The sequence below is a fragment of the Equus caballus genome, chromosome 3 (genome assembly GCF_041296265.1).
Source record: "Equus caballus isolate H_3958 breed thoroughbred chromosome 3, TB-T2T, whole genome shotgun sequence".
NCBI lineage: Eukaryota > Metazoa > Chordata > Mammalia > Perissodactyla > Equidae > Equus > Equus caballus.
Window position 1 is genome coordinate 33,899,178 of NC_091686.1, and position 15,896 is coordinate 33,915,073.

Sequence of the window (15,896 nt, forward strand, 5' to 3'; positions counted from 1 at the left end):
CCACCATTTCCCCTTCCTCTCGGGGGACACCTGGGAAAGCCTGTCTGTCTGGGCGGCTGATGGGCTGGAGGGAAGGCCATGAGCTTGACCTAACGAGTCAAGTGCAGCAGCCCAGACTAAACATCCTTAATTAAGCTCCCGCGAAGGTTAAATGGGCAATTAGACTGATGTTCTATGACAAGCTGGTTCACCCTCTGCATCTCACACTGGAGTGAGGCTCTGTTCACAGCTGTGTCCCCAGCACCTGAAGTAGACCCAGACATGGAATAGGTGTCCGACAAATGTGTGCTGGGTTAGTCAGTCAGTCCACGAACCGTGTGCTTCCTGGGTGCCGGGCAGAGTGCCCGATGGCTTCCTCCCCATAATTCCCCCAGCAACTAAGTACACCCATTTCACAGAAGAGGAAAGCGAGCCTCAGGCCACTAAAGGACTTACCCAAGGAAACACAGCAAGTTAAGTGGCGGGAGTCAAACCCAGGCCTGGCTGGCTCCCAGACCCAGGCTTCTAATGGCTACAAAATACAGGAATTGCATAGCAAAGCTGAGGACAGGTTCTGCGTGCGCGTCCGTGCCTGTGTATAAGACAGTCAGAGGCAGTTCTGGATAACTGGGGCAATGGCGGCTTTCTCGCTCACTGGCTTTCTCCAGGGCTAACCTGAAGGGAGGGGAAAGGGTCTCCCATGAACTGAGCCCAACCATCAGCTCTCTTACCTGTGGTGAGTGGCAGTTTCATTAAGGGGAAAAGTGGGACTTCCTGGGCTGTCAGGTGGATGAGCAGAGAGGGGCTGTTATTCATTCCTTTGGGGTGCCTCTGGGACAGCACTGGGAGTCTAGCCCTGAGCTACTCTTGTCTCCCACCTTCAAACAGAAAACAAGGTCAAAGTCCCCTGTGACTCCTTCCACACAGACACCAGGCAGCTCCCACCACCCCCTGGCCCTCCCCTGCCCAAAGCAGGGCTTCCTGCCCAGCTCTTTGCCATCTCAGCATCCATCAAACATGGTAACATTTGTGCAGCCCACAAGGGACCATCAAGAGGAGGTGGGCAACATCTATGTTGGATTTGGTGTAAAAAAAAAACTACCGTGTTTTCTTTTTATTTTCTATTTATGCTAAGGAAAAAAATAATAAAACTCAAAGCTGGGGAATATGTTTAAATATTCAAAGAGTATAAAACTTACAAATAAAGGCAGTGTCACTTTTTTAAAGTAAGCTCTTGATCTTGCTTTTGAGAACATAATTTTTTGAATTAGGTTTTATGCTTGAAATGGCTACACACCAGCCTGGGTTCTCTTAGTTTTCTTCCCAAAGCATATCTGATGTGAGGACTTGAAAGGAAGTAATTTATGAGGGGGTGACCCCGGGAAGCACAAGTCAGAAAAGAAGAGAGCGAAACAGAGGAAGGAGACAAGCAATAAGGGGTGCATCAAAAATGGGGACCACTGTGGGCACATGGGACTCAGTCCCACTGGAGATCTCTGAGAAACCAGGTGGAACGTGCTCCAGAATCGTCCCACTGCCACCAAAAGAAAACTGCAGACCAATGTCCTTGAGGAATAGTAATGCAAAAGTCCTGAAGAGAATACCAACCAACAGAATCTGACGGCATACTAAAAAGATTATACACCATTTCCAAATGGGTTTGTCCTAGGAAGGCAAGGATGGTTCAACATATGGAGTGCGATCAGTGTAATGCACCACATTAATAGAACAGGGCAGGGGGCAATACATGCTCATCTCAACTGACACAGAAAAGGCGTTTGACAAAATCCAACACCCTTTCATGAAAAAAAAAAAAAAACCCACTCAGAAAACTAGGAAGGGAAGGTAACTTCCTCAACAGGGTAAATGATGTTTATGAAAACCCCCCAGCTAACACCGTAATGGTGAAAGACTGAAATCCTTCCCCCTAAGATCAGCAGCAAACTCGGATGTCTGATTTCACCACCGCTATTCAACATCCTACTGGAAGTCGTAGCCAGAGCAATCAGACAAGAAAAAGAAAGAAAAGGCATCTAAATTTTAAAGGAAGAAGTAACACTATCTCTATTTGCAGACAACATGAACCTATACACAGAACTGCCCCTCTGGAGGGCATGGAATCAGGGGCATTTCTCCACCAACCCTCATCACTCTCCCATGCCCCGCTGCCACCCTCCCCCCTCCCATGGGAGAAAGATGTGCCATCTCTTTACTTCCAAGTCACACCTGGGTGAAAGTGAAGCAAGCTCCCGTGTGCCACAGAAAGTTCCCAAGCAGAACAGAAGAGAAACTCAGGTGCTTGAGGTGGGGGGCTGCCAGCTCCCTGAAGCTCCTCTGCCAGAGCTTCATGTGAACTGAGGGGCCGAGGGGATACCAGACAAGGTGTCCACAGCACGCACCACTGGTCGAGACATTTTAATGATGATTTCTTCAAGCTCTTAATAATCACTGTCAAAGAGACGTTTTGTTTGCAGAAGCAGGTGGTTTAAAAACACTTGCAACCAGGAGCTGGCGCAGTGGCATAGTGGTTAAGTTCACACGCTCCACTTTGGCAGCCTAGAGTTCATGGGTTCGGATCCCAGATCCAGACCTAGCACTGCTCATCAAGCCACACCGTGGCAGTGTCCCACATACAAAATAGAGGAAGATTGACACAGATGTTAGCTCAGGGCCAGTCTTCCTCACCAAAATAAATAAATAAACTTGTAACCAATTTTTATGACTATTTTAATATGCATAATAATTGAAACTGCTTTAAAGAATCTCATTGCACATCATTTTATATTGTGGACAAATACTTTAAAAAAAGAAAAAAGGTCTTCGGCTAAAAAGAATGGATTGCAAACCCAGTTGATTTTTTTCCATATCAGATCTTTCAAATTAAGGATGTAGCCTTTTCTAGAGATTTCATACGAATGGAATCATCGCACACCTGCCCTTTTGCATCTGGCTTCTTTCACTTAGCATAATGTTTTTGAGGTTTAGCCATGTAGTGGCACGTAGGTAAGCTGTTCTTTTTCGTTGCTGAGTTGAACTCCATCATACACCTAAAATGGGTGTCTTTCATCGAGTGTAAATTACAACTCAGTGAAGCCATTTAAAAGTCAATAAAGGTGAAGCTCTGACCTATAAAGTGTGCGAGTATCCCCGATCCAGGCACCCTGAGCGAGCCGGGTTTCCCCCAGGAAATATCTGTGAAGACAGAGATTCTGGCGAGTCCCTCCCCAACTAGCTTGGGGGTGTGCCATGCTCCCTGTGGTAGTGTCTGTGCTGGTACTGCTGTGAGCCACGGCACAAGGCCGGGGCACTCTGGCCTGGGAAGACCACCTCCTCTTGGTGGCCTGCAAGCCCCTCAGCCAAGCTCCTCAGCCTTGACCTTCCATGTTTCACTGTTTAGTCCCAAGAGCTTGTCTCATTCCCACAAGCACTGTAAGCTCTATCTTGCCCCAGGGCCTTTGCACATGCTATCGCCTCTGCCTGGGGTGCTTCCTTCTCTCACCTCTAAACCCCTTCTCAGTTGGCAAATCTCACCACAATGGCCATGTGCTCAGGGAAGTCCTGGTCACTCCCAGGCCAGGTCAGATGAGCTCGCAGCCCTGTGTCATATGATTTAAGTCCTCTGCGTGAGGGTGTGAAATATCTGTCCCCCACTGGACTGAAAGTGCTCGAGTTAGGGAACACACCTGCCCCACTCACCGTGGTGCCGTCGGTGTCTAGCACCCTTCATGAAATAACTGCGTAAAAGCATGAGTGAGCATACGAGCTCACAATGGTAGAGTTTGGCCAAGTTACTCAACCTCTCTGAGCCTGATCTCTTATTTCCAGGAGAGGATAGTGTATCATCTGCACTGGGGGCTGTTGTGACAATCCCGTGAGCTAATGTGTGTGCACACAGCCAGCCCCGGGCCTCACACGCACACCATGGTGACTATTCCCTGGGCCCCTTCTACAGACCTGGACCAGAGCCTGACGCGCTCTCGAACCCTGCGAGGCCTCAACACTGTCACTGTACCCATTTAACAGATGAAGAGACTGAGGCGGAACAGTGCTGAGTGACTTGGCCCACGTCTGATCACAAAGAACCATGCTTTTCATCACAAACTCTGCTGCCGAGTGAGGGAAGCAGGATGACTCGGGTCAGACACGTCTCCTGCTGGCTGCATCGGACACCAGCAGTGCGCTCCTCTGCGAGGGGCCGCTGGGCTGCGCTTCATGCTTGGCGTGCCTGTGTTCCCCCGGAGCACGAATGACGCGTGTGAGAGGGAATGTGGAAAGTAAGTGGAGGAGGGAATTGCTCAGACCCCACCCCCCAGGGCTGGGCGGCCTCTGGGTCCTTAGGGGTCCAAGGCCCTCATGTGGGGAACACCCAGTTAGATGCCCTCAAAGACCCCGGGCCCTCCTCCTACAGCCGTGACCTTCCACCCAGCTGACCAAAGGGAAGACCACCAGGGAAGCGGAGGTCAGCCAGCAAGGGGTGGTCGCAGGGAGGGCGAGAGCACCTCCAGGAGGGGAGCTTCTGGGGGGTCCCTGGGAGGGAGGGGCGGGCTGAGAGCACGGAGAGGGGAGAGAGGGGTGCAGGGAGGGGGTGCAAGCTGGGAGGTCACAGGAAGGGGCGGGCTCTGAAGGGGACGTCCTCGCAGTCGCTGTAAGCTTCCTCCTCTCTCAGGAGTCCTTTCCTTTGAGAGAAATGGGGTAGGGGGAGGTGAGAAAGACGAAGAGACGAATAGAGACAAGAACGAGAGACATGAAGATGAAGACAGGAAAGAAAGAGCGGCAGAGACGAGAGAAAGGGACAGAGAGACTCGAGTTGACCAAGAGAGAAGCAGCAGATGAGGCGACAGACCTAGAAAAACACACAACAGAGACGAGGCCGGGTGGGGGGGCCGGATCTCAGCAAGCCTCTGAGCTGGAAGGGGCCAGGGCCAGCCCCCTTCTTATGGCCAGAGACCTTCACAGGAAACCTTCCGATGGACTCCAAAGAGTACAGGATCCCAGCAAAAGCCAGGGCAAGCCAGGTGTTCGCAGAGCTCACCTTGCATCAAAGCCAAGTGAGGCGCCCAGGGCCTCCCACCCCCCCTCCTCAACCCTCCTCCGAGCCGCTGATGGCCAGCCTCGGGGGCAGGAGGGGGAGCAAGGAGGGCATGCTGGCAGGTTTGGCGGCAGAGGCCTGCTCCTCGTTAGCGCTCGCCCAGCTTCACAGCACAGCTCTAATTGTGGCTGAGTATGTCATGTTATTTTGATTCATATTTCCTGTCTGGGAAACAGACGGGAGTGCTGGGCCCCGGGCCAGGAGGGAGGGCAGGAGGGCAGGGCCAGGAGCCTGCCCCCTCGCTGACCAGAGCCCCCGCAGGAACCGGAGCTTTCCAGGGGCTGAGCTGCGGCACGGCCACCCTCCATCTGTGCTGCCCCCGAAAGTTCATGGCGGGGCATGGCTGACCTCTGACCCACGCTGAGTTCAAATCCTGCCTCGTGCTCCCCCCAGCCCAGCCTCATTTGTCTCTCTATGCAATGGGCACGTGCGGCACTGTCTGGTCTGCAGCAAAGCCTTCGACGCCAGATGGGCATGTGGGTGGCACCATGGTGTTGGGCATCATGCTTCTTCTTGTTGTTACTTCAAAGCACAGAGGCCCAGGGACAGGAGCCCCATCTCTGGAGGAGCGAGCGGGTGGGGAGGAGCCTGAGCTCTGGGCTCGCTGAGCATCCAGTCTCCCTCCCTGGACAACGGGTTCACACTGACACCCTCCTCACCAGTCCTGGGGCAGGAGAGACGGGTCGGTTCACACACAGCTCTTAGAACAGCATCTGGCACAGCCAGTGCTCGGCCAATGGAGCTCCTATCCTCGTCCTCATCGCCATCCTGGTTATGAGCAGGCCTAAGGAGCACCCACTGGACCGAGGGCCTGTTTCTGCTTCCTTCCCCACCGAGTTTCTGGGGGCTTCCAGGACTGACTCTGACCTCAAGTGGAAACTCACAGCATTGCGAAGCTGGTTCTATTGAGTCCGTTCTCCGGGAATCACCCACGTCTGCAGCACAGCCAGGCGAGGAGGCCGGGAGCCGGGTTGGGAGCTGCCGACTAGACAAAGGCCTTCTACTGCCTTCACCCGCGAAGAAGCCAAGAGCCGGCACAGGGAAAGCTCTCAGGGGCGTGCTTGGGGGCTGGGGAGTATTTTTCCTTTAATCGGTGGTGGACAAGCCCCCGAGCTCCTTCCGTGTGCCAGGCGGGCTCCTGGGTCCTGCCCTCCCGGGCTCGCCATCTGCTTGGGGTGTCATATCCACAAGACAACACTACCTCGTGTGTTACCCAGGCCAGTGAGTAGGACGGATGCTGTGTGCCCTCCCCAGGGATCAAGACAGAGGACACTTCCCTGAGCCGTGCCCACAGCTGGGCAATGCAGCATGAAATCAACATCAAAGCAGGAATGAAAGGAGAACCTTGTGTGTATTGTTAAAGGAAGCAAGCGGGATGCAAGACCATAGGTGTGCATGTATCTGTGCATGCACACACATATGTACATGTGCACATGTATCCACACACACATATGTATACATATAGATATACACACGCGTGTCTTCTTGTATATGGTCATACATAAATATAAAAATAATGCTATCCTTTGTATAAGAAAGAGAAGAAAATAAGAATCTGTTTGCAAGGAATGACCCGTGTCCATCAGCAGATGAACAGATAGACAAAATGTGGTCCATCCACACAATGGAAAATTATTCAGCCATCAGAAGGAGTGAAGCGCTGACACGCACTACAATAAGCTTGACCTTGAAAACATTGTGATAAGAAGCCAGGCACAAAAGACCACACATTGCATGATTCCATTTAGATGAAATGCCCAGAAAAGGCAAACTGGTGGAGAGAAAGTGGATTAGTGGTTGCCAGGGGCTGGGACATTAACTGCAAATGGGCATGAGGGGTCTCACTGCGGGGGGGAAGTGTTCGAAAACTGATCTCGGAAGACGTGAAGTGACTAAAATCTTTGCGTTGTATATCTGAAACGGGCAAACTCTATGATGTGTAAAATAGACCTCAATAAAGCTGTTTTTAATTAGGCTCTGCTTCCTTAAACGCTGTGTCTTGCAGGCACCTGCGGGGGCGCTGGAAGGATGCAGAGAGATGGACACTCATTCTCAAAGAGGCGGAGGGGCCAGCTGATGGACAGGGACAGGAGGCATGCGCTCGGGAATTCAACTCAGCTGGATTTTCGAACCAGGGGAGTATTTGCCTGCTCAAATGTGTTAATTTAATACAAAAATAAACCAATGTCCATTTGAGGGGTCTGCCTGCCCCCAGACTCCGGGCAGAGAAGCACTCCACTTCGCTCCTCCAGGCTGATGGAAGAGTGGACCCCGGGTCACCTGAGCCCAGGTCCAAGCCCTTCCAGGGCTCATGGCTGAGTGACCAGGAGGTGATGAAATTATGGGAACCGAGTGGCATCCTCCTGACCTTCGTCCCAGGGAGCTAACCATCACTGCCCTGGCGGCTGCTCTCCATGCACCGAGAGCCTCTACGCGGTGGGACCGTCACAGCCGCCATGGCCAGAGCACCTTGCGGGGAGGGCTTGATTCGTCTCAACTCATTACAGCCCCATGGGGGAGCATCACCATCATCATTTTCATCCCCATTTGAAAGAAGGGGAAACTGAGGCCCAGGATTTCTCCGAGCTCCTGAAAGGTGGAGCAGAGAACCAGGCTGGCAACTTGTCTCCCTGTTCACATTTTCAGCTGCTTCTGAAGGAAGCCCAGGGGTCATGGGCCTTCTTGCAGAGGCCACAGGCACAGATAACTAGACTCAGATCCCCCTACCCACGCTCTGCTCCCCACCACGGAAACAGCCAGCGGGCCCCTTTACGTAGTCCTCCTGCAGGAACCAGCAAGAGACTGGGACATCCCCAGGCTGTCCTCCTGCCCTGCACCTGGTGGGGACACTGTGGCCGGATCCCCGTGGTCAGAGGCAGCCTGCGCCTGTGTCTTCCTCCGCCACAGTAAAAGCTGGTCCCCTTTCCTTCTGCCGGCATTGCCTTCCCAGGGCCCTCGGACTCACAGTGTAAGGTTTTAACCTCCTTGCCAAGTCTTGAGAAAACACCTCGGACGTGTTTCACCAGCAAAAACAAAAGCCTCACAGTTCACACGGTGCCCAGCAAAGATTGGGGGAAGCGGGGGTGGGGGCGAGGTCAGGCTAAAATAAGAAAAACTGGATTCTGGTTTTTAAGGGAAAATTCACATACCGTAAAATTCTTTAAAATATGCAATTCAGTGGTTTGTTAGTGTATTCACAAAACTGTGCGACCATCACCACTACCTAAGGCCAGAATATTTTCAACCCCCAAAAAGAAATCCTGCACCCATTAAGCAGGCAGTTGCCAGTCCCCTCCCCCACAGCCCTTGGCAACCAGCAAGCTACTTTCTGTCTCCGTGGATTTGCCTATTCTGGACATTTCTGTGACCTTTTGTGTCTGGCTTCCTTCACTCTGTATAATGTTTGGAAGCACATCCATGCTGTGACGTGAATTGGGACTTCCTTCTTTGTCATAGTCAAATAATATTCCATCGTATGGACAGACAACACTTTGTTTCTCCATTCTTCACTAATGGGTGTCTGAGTTGCTTCCACTCTGGCCATTACGAACACCGCTGCTCGGAACATCCCTGGACGTGTCCTTGTGTGGACACGTGTTTTCATTTCTCTTGGATGTATACCTAGGCATGGAATGGCGGGGGAAATGAAGTCTCGTCTGAAGGCTGGTGTTCCCTTCTAGGAAAGACACTTTTCCACCCACATCTCAACCACAGGAAGGGGGCGGGGACTGCCCCCACCGAGATGGGCAAGGGGCACTCAGGCAGGGAGGGCTCCAGGAGTCAAGAATCCAGGTGGCATTCTGAGTGGTGGGCATCCTCTGGGCCTTGTGAGGTGGGGGCACTGGGAGAGCAGAGTCTGAGAGGTCCAGGAGCTTTCTAGAAAGGAGGCACAGTGTGAGCCAAAACCCCACGGTGGGCACCCACACAGCCCCAGACCACTGGCGACTCTGTGTGGAGGGAGGGGCTCTCAGGGCACCAGCTACAAGCGCCACTGTGCTCTACGCCCTTCCCAGCTCTCCTGCTTGATGTCCATCAACCACGACATAGCCCTGGCTATGGGGTCTGCCCGAGGAATCCTGCAACAGACCCAGGTGAACTCGCTACAGGTGAGAGGTCGGAGCCAAGACGTGTGGTTGACGGGACACCCAGAGCTTTTCCTCTTGAGTATCCACAAGAACATTCTGGGCAGCTAGAATCCAATCCAAAGATCAGCCCCATACGGAAGGGTGAGCCCCACAAACGTCCATTCATTCATTGGTTCATTCATCCAACAAATATCATGAGTCACGTGCCAGGCGGTGAAGAGGCACCAGCGGCGAAAGACAGAAATCCCTGCTTTTGCAGGGTTCACAGTCTGGCGGGGAAGCCGGATATTACACAAATAAAAACTTCTGATGCAAAGCGCTATGGATGCCACCAAGAAACTGAGTGGAGGTGAGACAGGGAAGCTCCAAGAAAGGGGAGGATTGGCCCACACAGGGCGACGAGGAAAGGCATCCTTGAAGCTGAAGCGTGAAGGATAAATTGAACCCACTGTGGGAAGAGCTGGGGCGGCATCCCAGGCAGAAGGGACGGGTGTGTGGCGGGTCCAAGGGGGGACGGAGGGCCCTGCAGAGGCTGTGGGCAAGGCGGGGGGTGCACGGGATGAAAGTGGGGAGACTGGCGGCATTTGGACTTTCTCCTAAGGGCAAGAGGAAGCCAGGGAAAGACTTTGCTGGGGTGGGAGGGTGATGTGTTCCACTATGGGTTGTAAACCTCCCCGGCCTCTCTGGCTGCCTGACGGGCCGACAGGACTGGAGGCCTTGACACGGCACAGGCTGGAAGCGGTGGTGGCCGGGGCCAGCGTGGCAGCAATGCAGGGGGACGACAGAGCCGAGAGGAGTTGGGAGCTGGAATGTCAGGATTGTCTGGGGAGGAGGAGGAAAGACGCCATCATAACTGACCACGTGATTCAATGTTCGGTGTGTCACCAAAAGTCCTGGCCTGGAAAAGCAAGCCATGTGGAGAGGCAGAGCCGACGGGGGAGGAAGCAGAGATGGCCGTGGGGGCAGGAGCTGGGAGCCAGCCTCCCAGGACCCCGTGTGCCAAAAGAACAAGCCATCTGCTCAGCGAGCACCTGGTCCCCAGCCCCAGCAGCCAGAGGGAACAGCCAGGCCGAGGGCTCCTATCCTGCGCTCGCTCCCCACTTGGAGAATTCTGTCTCCGATCTGGAACCTTCCTCATGAATATCCTGCACAGATGTGAGAAAGCAAAGTCTCAGGCCTGGACAGAGGTCACAGATTTCAGAAAGTGGTCGTCAGAAAACACTCGCTTCTATTTCTGCGAAAGCCCTGGGAGATGAGTCATGATGCCCGAGGCCTGGGGAAGGCCTGGGACCAGAAGGCCTGGGGGCGCTCTCACCTTGGGATGGAGGCCTGAGGCCTGGGAAGGGTCTACACTGGGGGGACCCAGGGCAAGAGCAGGACACTGCCTCTTCCTTATTTCGAATTACGTATTCAAACAATAAAACTTGAGGCACCTTTTCTGTATCAGAAATTCATTTCAAGCCAGTGCTGGGAAGAACGTAGGATACAGTAAAGTCTGGAGGGTAACGCAGCTGGATAAGAACACTACTGTCACAGAGCAATGTTAGTCATCACAGTCGTTAGCAACATCAGTAATCGTTACTGAACTGACAGATAATTAATACTGTAACTAACAAGCAACTGCTAATTAATAGTGAGAGCTGTTCTACATGCTCCACATTTAGTCCTCACAACCACCCTGTGAGGTAGGAACAATTCTTATCCTCACGGTACAGATGAGGAAGCTGAGGCTCAGAGAGGTTGAGTGACTTGCCCAAGGTCCCACAGCTATTGAATGGCAGGGCCGAGATTCAAATCCAGGCTGTCTGGCTTCAGAGAAGTGATTTTCTAGTGAACTGAGGGTTAATTAGAAAGCCCTCTTTGTTTCAATTGTCACTAACGCATAAAAAAGAAAAACACAAATACAACTCTCTGATCACAGGATGTAAAGGACTGGGGTAGGTACACGCATAGAGGATGGATAAAGACACACACACAGGGTCTCAGGCTGGAGGGTCTGTGGGTCCCAGCCCTGGGGAGGGAGGGCGTGCACCTTGGGAGGATTCCTCATACCCCTCGGGGCAGTGGTGGATGAGCCAGCAGGGCCAGGACGAGGTGGCCTTGGAGGAGCGGGGTCAGTCTCCCTGACCAGTGGGTGTGGAAGGGCCTCTCCAGACAGAGGCCTCCTCCAATGAGTGCCCCCTTGGCTGTCCAGGGTGAAGGCCTGACGTGATAAATGCCCACCCGTGCGGCTCCCCATGGAGGCTCGGCTGGAAAATGCCACTCACGCACCCTTGCTTCTGTCCATCCGTCTGTCCGCCCCCCCATCCATCTGCTCGCTGGTCCCGTGAAGCCGCAGGGACAAATTCGCAAGTAAATACAGCACGTGCATGACTAAGGGCTGGGCCGGCCTGAACAAGCCGTGGGATTAAGGGATCGGCAGACGCGACACTGGACGAATTTCGGGATCCGGGAACCTGGGCTCGAAGCCCGACCTCACCGCATGCTCCTTGTGCGACCTTGAGTAGCCGCCCGGTGCGCCGGTTAGTGGGTCCTTAAACGTGTGCCCGCACGGCGGTCCCCATGGCCGAGGAGTCCCGTCACACGAGGCAGTCACACAGCCCCGGTGAGCAGAGGGCAGCCCGTCCGTGGCACCTATAGTTGCTGCAAAATAAGGATATATCTGTGCTTAAAAAGAATGAAAGCTGGCAGACCAAAGCATCAACAGGATTTAGCCCTGAGTGTTGGGGTCACACACAATTTTTATTTTCTTAGAGGTAATGTTCTGAGTTGTCGAGATTTTGTACTATAAAGATGTAGTTTTGATGGGAGAAAAAGAGGCGAGTTGTTTTCTTAAGCAGAAGCTCGCCGCGTCTGGCAGTCCTCCCCATGGCTGGCCTGGAGGGGTGCGGTCAGGGCGGGCTGGATCTGCAGGCTGCCCCTCCGAGGCCCCCTGAGACCAGCAACACATGCAGGCTGCCGGCACCCCCAGCGCAAAAGCCTTCTTTCCATAACGCCTGGAAGCCCGCCCCAGGAAACCGTGTGGGGTCTTCTGGGGAAGCTTGAAGGTCAAGGCCACAAACCCATGTAAAGAGAAAGCCCCGCTATGGTTGGCACCAGGCGGGCCCACCTAGGAGGGACAGCTGACCTGGAGGCCCTGAGGAGCCAAAAGTGGGGCGGCGAGGACGGCTCTGCCAGCCGACCTGCAGCAGGGACCCTACTGGGCACCCTGGCCTCTGACCACATGGCTCCTCATTAAAAGTGTCCTGCCACGTCCAGCAAACGCCAGGGGCTAACCTCTAGGATCGTGGGGTCAAGGTTGCTGCCAGAAGGCTGGGAGCTCTGTGGCTCATGTCTCTCACGAGCCTCGCATGCCCGCCTCCCCTCTACGTTGGTGCAAAGATCCTTATTTAAGCTACAAATTGAATTAAAAACTCACATTTAATATTTAGTTATGGTGTGGTTAACGGTTTTATGGGCTGGCTGTTGCGTTCCTATTTGCTGACAATGTTGTCCTTTATGTCTGCCAAAACCACGCTGCTCGGATGACGAGGCAGACGCCAAGTTATTAACAATTATTACCTTTTACAGTCATTTTTGGCCTGGGCATGCTTTTTCGGTGGTCTCATAATTTCAAAACAGGGACCTTTGAAATCATACCCCGAGAGCAAACGGGCCTGCGGAGGACGCTTCCTCCCTCCCGGCCCGGTCCGGCCCATTGCCCATTGTGACAGGGTTTTCCACCCCACATTCGTGCGGGGCAAGCCGAGGCTCCGGGCCTGTGACACAAATCATCTTCCTGGAGAAACAGAGCCCTGTATGAGGCCAGGGGCCTCTGGGAGGGCGCCCGTGGGGGCAGGACACATCGCACTGCTCACTGGGACAGAGCATGACATCACGGCCGAGGGTAACAGACCAGCAGTGACGTGGGTGGCCTTCACTGTCGTGAGCTGAGGGCACACAGAGGCCCCACACGAAACTGCCAGCCCTGTGACACCACCATCAGCAATGCGCCTCATGGAGCTTTCTGAGCCTGGCACGTCTGGACGGATTGTCAGCTGCATCATTATTTCCCATGTGTGCGTGATCTGGACATGTGGCAGGGTCTATGTGTGCACATGGGTGTGTGTGCATGTGTGTGTGAGTGCATAAGCGTGTATATGTGTGTGTGTGAGAGAGACAGAGGACAGAGAGAGATCTCATGACCTTCTGGTTCTCAAAATAACTTTCATGAATTACATCTTCCTTTATATATACCTATATGGAAGACTAATGGGGAAAAAACCGAAATCTATATTATTCTTCCTTTTGGGGCCCACATCCTCTGAAATTAAACACTCAGTCCTGATTTTTGAACCGAGGGGCCCAGGCACAGGTTTTCATAAGTGGAGAACAGGCGGGAAATAATAAAGACTGGGTTTGCGTGCTGGTTTTTACCCCTCCCTCCATGCTTCAGGGAAAAGTGCAGAGGTATGGAGGCTGTGGTGGGCGCATGGACCACTTGGACCAGATGTCCTTTCTCACTCCTGGCCTCAGCACGTCGGCCCCACACACGGGGTCCACAGCAAGCTGGTCACCAGCACCCATTTTAGTGGCGGGTCATCCCTCAAAATGCCTCAGTCCATCATTGGATGAATGGCAGCATTTCCATATGATGGAATATTATTCAGCCATGAAAAGGAATCGAACAGTGATCCAGGCCACAACATGGAGGAACCTGAAAACATTATGCTGAGTGAAAGAAGCTGGTCACAAAAGGCTGCATATTGCACGACTCCACTTACATGAAATGTCCAGAATATGTCAATTCATAGATATAGGAGTTCGTGGCTCCTGGGGGCTGGAGTAGGGGGAATAAGGAGTAACTGCTAATGGGCACAGGGGTTTTTTTGCGGGGGTGATGAAAATGTTCTGGAATTAGATGGTGGGGATGGTTGCACAACATTGTGAACCTACTAAAATCCACTGAATTGTACATTTGAGATGGGTAAATTTTATGGTAGGTGAATTTCATCCCAGTAAAGCTGTTGAAACAAGAAAATGCCTCCTATTGTGTCGCAGCGTCTCCAGCCCCTGCCTGGGTGGCCCTGGGTCAGTGAAGCTTCCTGGGTGGCCATGACCCCATGACAGACACATCTGATTCCCAACAGAGACAACCCAAAGTGTGACAGGTTCCTGCAGAGTGACGCATGCTGGGTATTCATTTTTCAGGGGTCCCCAGGAAAGTCACCTGGACCCGGCTGGATCCCCTTGTAGCTGTCACTCTGCGGTGAGACTTGCTTTCACTGGGTGCCAGACTGGCTGCTCAGTGAGCCTGTGGGACAAAGCTGGCTGGTGCTGCCAGCTTGCAACATTGCAGTGCGAATGCATGTGTTCGGGCTTGGTTTAAAGGCAGACGTGCAGGTGGCTGTTAACTCTGTTATAAAGGATGAGCTAGAATGTGATGGCCATAGTGAGAAAATCAGCCACATGCTATAGACGAAAGCCTAAAAGGAGGGGCCGTGACCCGTCAGAGACAGATGTGGGCTTTGCTGCTCCTCCCACTGAGAGCCAGTCTAACTCCTCTCCTCCCAAATCTAGGCCAGCCCTGGGGACCTGGTTGCCAACAGGACATGGCAGGGAGACACGTTGGAAGCCCAAGCCTAGATCTAAGAAGGCTTTCTGCTACTGTGTTTTCTCTAGAGACATGCCCTCTGGGAGCCCTGAGCTCATACGACCACTCTGAGACCACCACACTGAGGAGGCCACCAGAGGTGACAGTTTCAGCTGAGCCAGCCTTCCAGCCACCCCCGCCAAGGTGCCAGACATGTGAGCAGAGCTGCCTTGGATCCCAGAACAGCCCATCCATTGGCTGAATATCACTAGGTGACCTCCACGGATGCCACACAGAGCAGAAGAACCACCCAGCTGAGCCCTTCCCGATTCCCGACCCACAAAATCATGAGATAAAATAAAACATTGTCATCTTAATTCCTGCTACCCAAATTCCTGGCACTGTGTAATATTACACCAGAAATTCTCAGTGAGGGTGAGGCTGCTGCCTTGAGGGCGTTTGAAAACTCAGGGTGTATTTGGTTGAGACGTGCATGGGGCGCTAGTAGCACTGATGGGAGGGGTGCGGGCAAGGGATGGCCGGCCTCCTGCAATGGGCCGGAAAGCCTCGTTCAACCGAGAACTGCCCCTGTCCTGTACAGCTCTGACAGTCATAGCGACAAAAGTCGATTTTATAATTTTCCCAGCCTGGAACATGACTCTTTTACATACAGATATAAGGCACTTTTTAATGGTTTTCACATCTCCTGAATCTTCCAAGAATGCAACCACCATATAAATCAAGGGAAGACTACAATGTGCATGATTCAAAACCTTACTAAAAATTATTTTAGCCGATCCCAGCGGGGGCTGGCGAGCCCAGGTGGTGTCTGAGCCATCCACACGGCCCTCAGAGCGGCTCCTTCAGGGGCTCTCGTCCTCCTGACAAGTCTTTGAGTCCGTAAGAAAACAGACTTGGTCCAGATTTCAAAAGTCTCAAGAATGAAAAGAAGAGCTTGACAACATGCCAGGGAACAGTATCTTCTCTAAAACCCAAACGCATTAATGCTAAGTGGGGAGAAGCATTGGACACTTGGTCAAGCCTTCCGGGAGAGGCGAGCCCGAGCACTCTCGTATTGGAACATGTATTTTAAATAAATAACTTCCCCTCCATCCCTCCTTTGTATAAGAGTTGCGGCATTGTTTTTGAAATTGTGTTTGTAGATGGGTTA

At 52.8% G+C, this 15,896-nt stretch overlaps 2 long non-coding RNA genes across 2 annotated transcripts in view; one reads left to right on the top strand and one right to left on the bottom strand.

Annotated features, from left to right (window-relative positions):
• LOC106782976 (uncharacterized) overlaps window positions 1-11,791 on the bottom strand; it is a 93,502-nt gene extending 81,711 nt beyond the window's left edge. Inside the window, exon 1 of the long non-coding RNA XR_011436963.1 lies at window positions 11,633-11,791. This is a non-coding gene — a long non-coding RNA (uncharacterized lncRNA). The remainder of the gene's footprint in view (window positions 1-11,632) is intronic.
• On the top strand, window positions 4,294-10,590 carry LOC138923407 (uncharacterized). Its single transcript, XR_011436968.1, has 2 exons — window positions 4,294-4,438; window positions 7,074-10,590. It is a non-coding gene; the product is annotated as an uncharacterized lncRNA (long non-coding RNA).
• Window positions 11,792-15,896: the final 4,105 nt, after the last annotated feature.